This window comes from Neovison vison, chromosome 11 (assembly GCF_020171115.1).
Source record: "Neovison vison isolate M4711 chromosome 11, ASM_NN_V1, whole genome shotgun sequence".
In the NCBI taxonomy this organism is placed as follows: Eukaryota; Metazoa; Chordata; class Mammalia; order Carnivora; family Mustelidae; genus Neogale; species Neogale vison.
Window position 1 is genome coordinate 206,117,095 of NC_058101.1, and position 12,687 is coordinate 206,129,781.

Below are 12,687 nucleotides of genomic sequence, written 5' to 3' on the forward strand. Positions count from 1 at the left end.
AGCGCGTCCGTCCCCGGAGCCCACGTTCCGTCTCCTGCGCGAGAAGCAGCTCCTCGTCTGTCCGAGCGCGGCCCGAGAGCGCAGCGGAGCAGCCCCGGCCGCAGGCCCCTCTGCGGAGGCCCGTTCTCCGGCCCCTTCGGCCCCGTCTGCGGTTCCTCCTGCACCGAGGCCCGGACCCTCCGGGTCATCCGTGCGCGCCGGACTCCCTTCCTCCGACCTCCTCTTTGTGCTGACGCTCCGATCTCGTCCCAGGAATCGCACGTGTCCTCAGTGGCGTCGAGGACGCTGAGTCGTTTCTGGAAGGTTTACTCTGCCCCGATCGGGAGAGGAATCCCCGCCCGCGGCAGCCGGGACCTGACGAAACGCATTCCTTCGGCGAGAGGATGGAGAGTTGAAGTGACCCCTTGATCGCTGGCTGCAGGACGGACGCTGCATCAGCGCCGGGAAAACCCGTGACTCTCACGGTCCGGCCCCGTCACAGCTCTGGGGCGACCGGGTGCCCCGTCCGCGAGCAGCCGTGTTTTGGAAGAAACCTTGTTCTCGAGCATTTGGCCCCGATGGCGGGTGGACCGTACTCAGGGCACCGCGTTGGGGACGGACGCGCCGTCATCGGGCCGTGTGGGTCCGTGTGCGGGGCCCAGGCAGAGCCGACCGAGCGCGATGCCGAAGGACCCCAGGGTTCTCAGAGCGGGACGTGCGCGCCGGCTTCCACTTAGGGTCACCGGCTGCACCAGCCCCTCACGGGGGAGCGGCCTGTCCTTCGCGGCTCTGAAGCCGGGCGCTGACTTGTCTCTGACGGTGCGAGTCCCAGATGGCGTCGTCTCCCGGCAGAGGCTGCTCGGTCTACACCCGCAGTCCGTTGTGGAGCGCAGCCGCCAGCCTGAGCTCTCGGAGCTGGATCTCCTGGGTGACTTGCTGCAGCGTCTCCGTGGGCACCTGCGGCCTCACCTGGTCCTTGCATCTTACAGAGTCGGCTGCTTCCCGTAATCCCGCTAACACGCCTCTGCTGCTTCAGATGTTTCTTCGCCCCTTCCTTACCTCTCTCAGCCTTCATAGAACTGAGCGGAATTAGGGCCTTGCTCTGGATCAGGCTTTGGCTTAAGAGAGTGTGGTGGCTGGTTTGATCTTCTGTCCCGATCGCTCGGACTTTCTCCATATCCCTGATAAGGCGATTTCCCCTTCTTACCATCCATGTTTCACTGGCGAAGTCCTTTTAATTTCCTTCAAGAACTTTCCCTCCGCACTCACAGCTTGGCTGACTGTTTGGCACAAGAGCTTAGCCGTCAGCCTATCTCTGCTTTTGACATGCCTCCCTCCCTAAGCTTAATCATTTCTAGCTCCTGGTTTAGAGTAGGAGATGTGTGACTCTTCCATTTAGAGGTCGTTGCACGGCTATTAACTGGCCTCATTTCAATATTGTTGTGTCTCAGGGAATAGGGAGGCCCGAGGAGAGGGCGAGCGAAGGGGGAGCTGCTGGCTGGTGAGCGCTCAGAACACACACGTTCTTCACTGCCTCGTCCGGGTGTGGGTTCGCGGCTCCCAGAGCAAAGACAGCGGTGATATCAGAGACCGCCGGTCACAGATCACCGTAAGAAATACAATCATAACAAAAAAGTGTCAGATACGACGAGAGTGACCAAAACGTGACCCAGACACGTGAAGTGAGCAAACACTGCTGGAGAAACGGTGCTGACTGGCTTGCTCCAGGGAGGGTTGCCACAGGCCTTCGGTTTGTAAAAACACAGCATCTGCGAACTGCACTCAAGCGGCAAAGGTGAGGAGTGATGGCTTCAGACTCCGGCACCGACTGAATCTCAGGTTAGATCTCTTTTTTTTTTTTTTTAAAGATTTTATTTATTTATTTGACAGAGATCACAAGTAGGCAGAGAGACAGGCAGAGAGAGAGAGAGGAGGAAGCAGGCTCCCCGCTGAGCAGAGAGCCGGATGCGGGACTCGATCCCAGGACGCGAGATCATGACCTGAGCTGAAGGAAGTGGCTTAACCCACTGAGCCACCCAGGTGCCCCTCAGGTTAGATCTCTTATAACTGACCACGACCTATTTCTGAATCCCGGGTCAGCCTTATGAATACGCAGCGCCTAGATCATTTACTGAGGGGGGGGGACAATGCTTCCTTGCCCAAACCCACATCCCATACCTCCCTCCTGATGCCTTTAGTATCCACGATATCTGGAGACGCAGTGTTGCTGGTGGAGGGAACGCACTGGCCTAAATTCACATAAATGCATAGACTCGTGGTCTCATTTTTCCAGCAGCGTGAGGGTGCTTATTTCTTTATGCTTAGCTTTAAAAATCCACTTTAGGGACATGTGATTTACACACTATACAAGTACCCATTTACAAGGGACAAACACATTCACCCATTCAGTCACAGCTCAGCCAAGATGGGAAGATTTCCATCACCCCGAAAAGTTCATTCTTGTCCTTCTGCATTCGGTTGTGGTCCCAGGCTCTGACAACCACCAGTCTGCTCTGTCACCTTCCCTAGACAGAGTCAGCCCGCCCCGGCAGTTCGCACGAAGGGAACCCGCGGCAGCGCTCCCTTGGCTCGGACTTCCTTCGCTCCGTGGGATGGGTCCGACACTGAGCCATGCGCCGAGTGTGTAAGTCGTCTGGTTTTCCTGTGCTCGTTGGTGCGTTACTGAACGAATATCCCACCTGTCCGTGCACCCCCGCGGCCGGGCACGTGGGTTTTCCCACCCGTTACATCTGCTGAGTAAGGCCGCTGGGAGCAGCTGCGGGTGAGTGTTCCGGCCGGCGGCGGCTGCCCGTTCCTCGGCTGAGCACCTGCAAGTGGACGGTTGGGCCGTTCGGTGAGGACACACAAACTTTAGAAAGAAATAACCAAACAATTCTCCAAAGCGCCAGGGCCATCTCAGACGCCCGCCAGAGAAGTACGAATGCTCCAGCTCCGCGTCCTTGCCGTAAGTCGGATTTCTCGTTTTGGCGTGGATTTGGGGAGGCGGCTGTGCCGTGGATTTAACGGGCATTTCCCTGACGACTGCTGACGTTCAGTATCTTTTCTCGTGCTTTCGTGCCGCTCATCCAGCTTGTTCGGTGAAGTTCTGTTCTTGCGCCTCGCCCATTTGTAAGGAACTTTGACTGGGTTGTAAGAATTCTTCATATTTTTTTGGAAAGCAGGTTTCCTTCCAAATGTAGAGAGCACGCGTCCTGTCCAGGGCTTGCCTTTTCATTACCTTAATGGTGCCTCTCAAAAAACATCACCGTTTCTTATTATCGGGTCCAGCTTCCCGATTTCCTTCTACGCCCCGCACTTGTGTGGGCGGTTGTGTCTTGCACCAAGGGCTTGGAGATTTGTTCCTAGAAGTTCGATCAGCCAGGATTTTTTGACAAAGCGCAAGGTGTGGAAAGCTCACTAGAGAAGAGGCACGAGATGGGGAAGAGGAGGATAAAATGAAAAAGAAAAAAGATGAAAAATGAAAAACTTAAAGACAAAACAGACCTGGCTTCTTGGACAACTACCCACGCGATGGAACTGTGAAAACCACCGCATTCCCACGGAAGGAACCGGACTCAGGTGGCTGTGGACGGACAGAGAATCGGGCGGTCGGCCTTCATCACTTTCTGGGAGTCTCAGAAATTTACGGTGGATTCATCCCTGGAGAGATGAAGACCGATGGTCGGGGAGAGCAGAGACGGGGCTGATGCCTCGGGGGCAGAACACACTCACCCACACGAGGTATGCACACGCTCGCACACACTGTGTACTACACACTCACCCACACGAGGTATGCACACGCTCGCACACACTGTGTACTACACACTCACCCACACGAGGTACGACACACTCGCACACACTGTGTACTCACACACTCACACGAGGTACACACACGCTCGCACACACTGTGTACTACACACTCACACGAGATACGACACACTCGCACACACTGTGTACTACACACTCACACGAGATACGACACACTCGCACACACTGTGTACTCACACACTCACACGAGGTACGCACACGCTCGCACACACAGTGTACTCACACACCAACACGAGGTACGCACACGCTCGCACACACTGTGTACTCACACACCAACACGAGGTACGCACACGCTCGCACACACTGTGTACTACACACTCACACGAGATACGACACACTCGCACACACTGTGTACTACACACTCACACGAGATACGACACACTCGCACACACTCTGTACTCACACACTCACACGAGGTACGCACACGCTCGCACACACTGTGTACTACACACTCACCCACACGAGGTACACACACAATCGCACACACTGTGTACTACACACTCACCCACACGAGGTACGCACACGCTCGCACACACTGTGTACTCACACACCCACACGAGATACGACACACTCACACACACTGTGTACTCACACACTCACCCACACGAGGTACACACACGCTCGCACACACTGTGTACTCACACACTCACCCACACGAGGAACTCACACACTTACCCACACAAAGTAATACCACACTCGCACACACTATGTCTAACATTCACATATTATGTACTAACACACAGTTACACCGTCTACTAGCACCCACACACAGGACGTACTCACACACTCGCACACACTATGTATAAACACACACTATGGACTAGTGTACTAAACTGATGTACTCAGGTTAGTGTGAAGTTTGTACACACTATGTACTCATACTATGTACTAACACACACTCGCACACGCTACGCACTCACACATTTACACGTACGAGGTCCTAGCACACACACGACACTAGCGCTCATACACGATGTGCTGCCACACTCACATACACGATGTACTGATACACTCACTATACACACTCACGTACTACACACACTCACACAAAAATTTTATATGTGTGTGTGTGTGTATAATCCATTTATTTTTTTCTACTTCAAGACCATACCTCACTTGCCAAACCATTTTTAGTTTATCACATCTCTTAAAATAATCAAAGCGGAATGAAATCCGAAAATAAAAAACAAATATCCTTCAGCAAGTGGCAAGAGGTCAGACCCAGGAGCAGTTTAAAAGAGTAACTAAACCAAGTATGCAGAGTTGGGCCAAGAGGTGACTAAGAGGGAAGGAGATAAGATCTGTCTACCGTACCTGGAGGCCGTAAACAACTCGGAAAGCAGCGACAAGCCAAGCCAGCCCACAACAAAGGCTGACCAGGAATTTGCTGCGTATCAAGGAAAGGAAGTGGACGAGGGCAAGGAAGCCTTCCCACTCGGGGTTCTGTGAGCCGGAGAGCACCGGCCGGCCACCTCCCGCTTCCCCGCTCCCAGCCCTGTCCCCACGCACGGCGCCTCGGGCCTGCCCCGTGTCCACAGAGGGCGCCCAGCTCTGCCTGCCCCGCCCCCAGGAGTGAATGCTGGACCCCTCCAGGCAGGACTGTGAGATCTAACTGCATCTGCTTGGGAACCTGCACAAAACCTGCAGACCACATCCCTCGCTGGCTCCAAACCCCGCTGGGTAAAGTAGAACCACCCCAGGTTGGCCTCAAGACCCCTACCATCTGGCCCCGAACACCCTTGTATCCTCCCCAAGTCTCGTCAAACCTTTTGCTGGAGGAAACCAGCCTTCCTAACCGCTCTCCAAACAGCACTTAGTTCCGTGTGCCCTCCTTCCAATCAGATTCAAGTTAAACTCAAGATACCATCGTCTTCAATGTACGATGCAGGGGATTGAAAGAATGAGGACAGAAACGTGGACCTTGCCCTCAAGAAGCCCACAGTGTAGCACAAGACACACATATAAACAACTGAACCACGTTACGTTATCTTTTTTACACTGCGGTATTTATGCTAGTGATATCAAAACAATATTGTAGAACCATAAAAGAGAGTGAAATGAGGTTTTCCAGGAAGGTTTGGAAAATATGTCCCAGAGAAGCCTGTCCTTAGAATTAGGAAGAGGGTATGCATGAGTGTGTGTTGGGTGTGTGTACGCATGTGCATGTTGGGCACGTGGGAGTGTGTGCTGGGTGTGTGTCTGTCGGGAGTACATACGTGTGCGGGTGTGTGCTGGGCCTGTGTGTGTGGATGTGTGTGTGGATGAGTGTGTGTGTTGGGCATGTATGTACGTGTTGGGCGTGTGTGTTGGGTGTGCATATGTGTGCGGGTGTGTGTTGGGTATATGCACATGAGTACGTGTTGGACGTGTGTGTGTGTTTGGCGTGTGTGTGTGCATGTGCATATTGGGTGAGTGTGTATTGGGCGTGACAGAGAGGCAGAGTGAATCTGCGACCCCAGGGGTGAGGCCTGGCACGAGAGTCTGGCTTCAACACTTGGCTTCAGCTGATGGGCCGCCCTGGGCAGCCCCGCTGGCGCTACGGGGCAGGACAGGAAAGGAGTGGCTGGGAGGGGCCCGAGAGCGGGCTCTGGGAAAGGGTTCGGATCTCGCTACAGAGTTTACACTTAATCTTGCAGGCAAAGCGAAGTCACTAGGAATTTAAGGGCAGAATGCAGCACGAGGGGACCAGAGTTGTGTCCTCTCTCCCTCTCCCTCTCCCTCTTCTGGAGCCCTGTGTTTTCCAACGATGCGTTTGTAAGGGTGACTGGAAGCAGCACCACATGCGGAGGGAGGGGACCCAGCGCCGACGCGGGCCACACTCCAGCACAGTGAGGGCTCCTGTGCCACACGCCAGCACAGTGAGGGCTGGCAAGACGCAGGGTCGCCGGTTCAAGTGGCTGCCCGACCACAGAGGCCACTTCACAGGAGCTGGCTGCAGGCCCAGAAGGAAGACGGAGCTCAGCCCTGTCCTGCCAGGGACGCGGGCACCCACAGTTCTTCCCTCTTCCCTCTCAGTGGCTGCTTGTTCCATCTCTCCAGGAGCACACTTAGCAATTAGGAGCGGATGCTCTCTTTTTTCTCACTTCAAAGTACGCCCATCAAACTGTGGCAAGAGGCCGTGCGGTGCTTTTCCAATTGGCTACCGTGGAGGTTAGGACTCATCAGTACAGACAGGCACGTTGTGGTGGGCTGGGGGGGGGTGGCGGTTGGGATCTGTAGCGTGAAAACAACCAAAACATGTCTGGGGGCCTTTCAGACCTTCCACATAGTGCCTGGGAGGGTTTCTTGAATTACCTTGTGTAGTTCTTACACTGTTTATCAATCCAGATGTTTAAAAAAAAAAAAAACACAAGCAAAGCAGGATTTATACATACTCACAGAGGTTTAATTCTTTCATTGCCGAGTAATGTTGTCTTGTTCAGTGTTAGTCAATGAACAAAAAGGAAAAACCTAACTAAAACAAGTATTTCAATACTTGTTGAACAAGTATTGAAACAAAGTTTTGGCCTTGTTGCAGTTACAGTCTCAAGTGCGTCTAAAACCTGGGGATGTAACACGGGAGGGCTCGATCTTCTTTCCGGAGGGAGGCACGTTGGTGGGGCAGCTCCACGAGAGAGTGGGTGGGCGCGCCAGCCGAGCCCTGGGGGGAGGCACGCATGGTGCTGGGGGTGCCTGAGCTCGGGGAGCAGAGCCTGCCGTCCCAAGCTGACGCCCACAGTGCTGGGAAGTCCCAAACGTGCCTACTGCGGCGGGCTGGTGCACGTCCAGAAGAGAGACCGCCTCGACTGAAACCTGGACCACAGACCTGAACAGACACCCCACCCAGGGAGGTACGCCAGCGGCAAGGAAGCACACGCAGGTGCCCCACGCGTCATCAGAGACACGCAAACCAAGGCAACAAGAGAGCACTACACACGGATCAGGACGACCGGAATCCAGACACGGCCACACCAGGAAACCACAACGGACGGGAGTACCAGGAGCTCTCACTCATAGCTGGAAGGCATGCAGACCCGTGTAGCAACAACAGAAGATAGCCTGGAAGAGCTTTTGTTTTTTTGTTTCTTTTTTAAGGTTTCTTTGTTTGTTTGAGAGAGAGAGAACATGAGTAGGGGGAGGGGCAGAGGGAGAGAAGCAGACTCCTGGCTGAGCTCGGAGCCTGCCTCTCTGGGGCTGGATCTCACCACCCTGAGAACATGACCTGAGCCGAAATCAAGTCAGATGCTCAACCGACTGAGCTACCCACATGCCCAAGTTGGGCAGTTTCTTATTAAACTAAACATGATCTTACCATAGGATGCAGCAATCCACCTGAAAACCTATGTCTACACCACTTATCCACACACAAAAAAACATGTTTACAGCAACTTTTTCATAGTTGTTGAAAGCAACAAAGATGTCCTTCAGTAAGCGAATGGCTAAATGAACAGCTAGTCCATGCAGACGGCGTATCAGTCAGCACTGAGGAGAGATGATCTACCAGCCTTCAGTGCACTGTCACTGAGTGAAAGAAACCATCTCAAAGGCTCAAAACCATCCGGTATAATTCCTGGAAAGACCAAACTAAGGAGATGGCAAAAAATCAGTGCTGCCACAGGTTGAATGGGGGAACAGTGAACAGGGGGAGCAGAGGATTTGGGGGCAGGGAGACGACTCTGAGATACTGTGTGGTGCATACATGACATCACACGTTTGCCCAAACCCACAGTGTGTCCAACACAAGGTGAACCGTATTGTACACTGTGGACTCAGGTGACGATGACGTGTCCATGCAGGTTCACTGATGGAAAGAAATGTTCCGCTCTGGTGCGGGAAACGGGTGGTGGGGGAGGATATGCGTGTGGGATTTCTCTGCACCCTCTCAATTTTGCTCTTTAAAAAAACCAGGAAGTCTTCGTGTAGGCCACAAAACAGAGAGGCACCACTGCCTCTTGCAGAAATGCCACCTAGAGAACACTTGCCACCCCCCCAAGCCTCCCGTCAGCCTGTATCCCGGCATGTCTCTGACGTGCCTTTCAGTGGATAGGGCCTGTGGAACTGCCCAACTTTCGCAGAGCGCTAAGACTGCCAGACCAGGGCCACCCAAGTGAGAGAAGTGGGGGTCAATGGCAGGGACCCTGACTGCCCAAGCACGCTCCCCTGGGGCCCTGTCCTGGCTCCATACTGAGTTCCCTTAGAAGTGGCACCTGACCTGCTGGCGCGCCGGCGAGTGTTCAAACTACGAAACGCTTGACGTGGTGGCTGTAGTTTGTGCATATTTTATTGTATTTTATTTTTTATATACTTATTTATTTACTTGACAGAGATTGACAGCGAGAGAGGGAACACAGCAGGAGGAGTGGGAGAGGGAGAAGCAGACTCCCCACTGAGCAGGAAGCCCGACGTGGGGCTCGATCCCAGAACCCCCAGGATCAGGATCCGAGCTGAAGGCAGACGCTTAAGGACTAAGCCTCCCAAATGCCCCGGTTTGTGCATATTTTAAAAGAGCACCTTAGCCTAATCTTTCAGAAAGGGACAGGAAATTCAAACCTAAAGCCTTCTGTGTCCATATCAACTTGGCTCAAGTCACTTCTGTAAGTTTTCAGTACACATACGCCTCAGAGACAACATGGGTTTGATTCCAGGCCACCACGGTGAGCGATGATCACAATAAAGAAAGTCAAGTGAACTTTTCCATTTCCCAGGGCATATACAAAAGCTATGCTTATGTTATAAACATAGTGTGCAATATGTGTGCAATAAGTGTGCAATAGCATTATGTCTAAAACAATGTATATCCCTTAATTAAAAAGTACTTTATAGCTAACAGACACTAACCACATCTGAGCTTTCAGTGAGTTATAATCACTGATCACAGATCATTATAATGAATACAATAACCATGAAAAAGTTCGAAATATTGCCGGTTACCAAAATGTGACACAGAAACATGAAATAATGAAATGCTGTTGGAAAAATGGTGCTGATGGACTAGTTTGATGCAGAATTGCCACAAACCTTTAATTTGTGAAAAGAGAAAAAAAAAGAAAAGGGGAAAAAAAACTATCTTCAAAGTGCAATAAAATGAGCTATGTTTGTACTAGGAATCAAACTGTTATCTCACTTCTGCGGTGAAAACAATTTACTTTGTCAAACACTTAGTAGCAAACAGAACATAAATCCACAATGCTTTCATCTTCATTAATGTCAAATCCATTCCCCTGATGGTTACTTTTGAAATATCTACAGCACTGATATAAATGATTGTTTCACTTTGGCTTCTCTTGTTTTCTATGTTAAATGTCCATGCGTGTGTGTGTGTGTGTGTGTACACACATATGTAAAATGTATCAGGACTGAATCCCCCACCCCACTTTATTTAATCTTGACAACTGATGCATTTGTTTTAAATGTACACAATCTCTAGTTGAATCGCTGTGTAACTTCCTACCCCTATCTACCCTCACTGCTTAAAAATTTTAAAAAAGAAAAAGAAAACAGAAAACTGAAAAGATAAAAAGTAGATCCAGGGGAAAACTACCAGGAGACTATTTCCAACAACAGATGACTCAACTAGCACCTGAGAATTTGTTGTACTTGTGTGTGCCGAGGTTCTGAACTTCCTGTTTCAATAAAATACCAAACAAGTTGTGTTTCCTTTACAAATAAGCTATTACATCAAGCCCTGTTCCTATAATTTCAGGGTTTTGTCTCCATTCCAACATTTTCTTTGGCAAATGTAGAAACATTCTAATTAAAGTGGAGAGGAAAACAAGCATCATTCATCACGATAAGAATAATGCACAAAAGAACATCCTCGTTTTTTCCTTCTTTCGCTAAGCTGTGCTCTACTTTAAACAGTTTGGGGACTGGCGTCACTTAGTCCCAGACTAATTCCTAGGTAATGACTGAAAGCAGGCCTGAGTCACTTGAAAAAAAAAAAAAAATTCCACAGGTATCAATAATTCCTGTCACAAGTTTAACATTCTCTTAAAAATATCCTTCCGGGCCGGAGAGGAAGGCATTCCTTTAGGTAATCACGTAACAACATCAAGGATCAAGGTTTCTTTTCAAGATCCTGAGATTAGAAGAGGCCTTCCTATTTGGGATCGTGCAAGCCTGAGTTGAAAGGAATATTCTCACTTCCCAGGAGCTCTCCAAACGTCCACTTCCATCAGAACTTTGGAAAGCCGCATATTCGCTCTAAGAAGTACCATCTACACAGGTTAATGTGTTTTCAAGTACAGGCTGGAGGCAGAAGTCAGCTGGATCTTCTCGCTTGTTCACTGCCCCACCCTGTTACGCAGGGCTGCACGTGTGACAGACCCTGCGACTCGATATCCGTGGGCATGCAGGTTACCTCGGGGTTCCAGTAAGAGCCACAGCTCCTTCTCCTTCCATTTTAAAGCACCATATTTTGGAAAGTCAAAATCTGAAAGGCACCCACAGGAAACGTGCAGGAAGAAATGGTTCTGGGAGGTACAAGGCTTCTCTGATCTCATCTACAGTTGCTGAGAATTCTTTTCAGGCTCCAGTTAGGTTTGTTTTGTTTGTTTTCCATAACAAGGGGCAGGCGAGACCCCACCCCGAGAGCCTGATCCTTCTCTCTTTTTTTTTTTTAAAGATTTTATTTATTTATTTGACAGAGAGAAATCACAAGTAGGCAAAGAGGCAGGTAGAGAGAGAGAGGGAAGCAGTGGGTTAAGCCGCTGCCTTCGGCTCAGGTCGTGATCTCAGGGTCCTGGGATCGAGGCCCGCATCGGGCTCTCTGATCCTTCTCTATGGGATGTGTTGAGGCCTCAAAATACAGGAGCGCACTGCTGCGGGCAGTTCTGAAGTCACCTGCAGCTCCACGGCTCAGCCCTGCGCACAGATGCCCCGGCTAGCAGAGAACGGGGTTGCAGAGAGTAAACAGCATCAGTGACTTTTTCAAAGACCTTCCTGACAGCTGAGGAAGAGAGCCCTGCTTTCACGCAGTGCGAGAACGGATCTTTGAGGGCCGTCTTCCCAGGGGGCATGTACCCTCCTGCTCACCACTCTCTGCACTCGGATGGGATATTCACGGGCATCTCGAGGTCAGGTGCCTGGCCTTTCCTATCCTCTGGGTACCAGAGGCTGGGCACCGAGCTCTGTCTCTAGTTTGGGGGCTTCTCCTTGGCCTCCTACATTCTGACCCCTCCATCCCACCCAGAAGTCCCCCTGACAGGGACTCTGAGAGGCTCAGTCCTGTGCCCCTTCCCAGACTTGTACAGACGCACTCTCCTGACCTTGACACCCCTGGCTAGCGTGGGGACCCACCACCATCTTTCTGAGACACAACCCTGGTCTCTAACGAAGCACTTTGTGTCCCCTCCTGCCTGCCCCTCTGCAAAGTCTGTGCCCTGAGGACAGACTTCCTTCATTGTGGGCAACTTAGGTGCGACCTCACACCTGCCGACGTGCTAAGCTAACGCTGGCCAGAAAGCCACCTGGAAATGTGACCTGATCCAGAATCTGTGTCTGCAGACACCGCCTCTCACCTGGCTGCCGTGTTCTGTCCGCCGCCACAGCTCCCAGGGAGGGCCCCCCGAATGCCCGCTGGCCCCAGGGAAGTTCGGCTGAGGGCGAGCTCCAGGCCCAGAGCTGTTCGTTGGTATTGACCTCTGGTACCAGCAGAACCAGCTGGCCCCTTTAACAAGCAAACTAAGTCCACCTTCCACATCAGATTTGTCCCCTAAGAACCAAGCAGCTAATCCTTGCTCTCAAGTCTTCAGTCCGGAGCTAACGCTCCAGAATCTCCTTCTATGGATGTCTGGGTAAGCCTCTGCCTTCAGCTCAGGTCATGATCTCAGGGTCCTGTGATCGAGCCCCCACCCCCCGCCCCCAGATCCAATCAGGTTCCTTGCTCAGCAGGAAGCCTGC

At 51.6% G+C, this 12,687-nt stretch overlaps 1 protein-coding gene across 3 annotated transcripts in view; it reads right to left on the minus strand.

Moving 5' to 3' along the window:
* MCPH1 (microcephalin 1) overlaps positions 1-12,687 on the minus strand; it is a 246,924-nt gene that overhangs the window by 34,386 nt on the left and 199,851 nt on the right. The window lies entirely within an intron of this gene.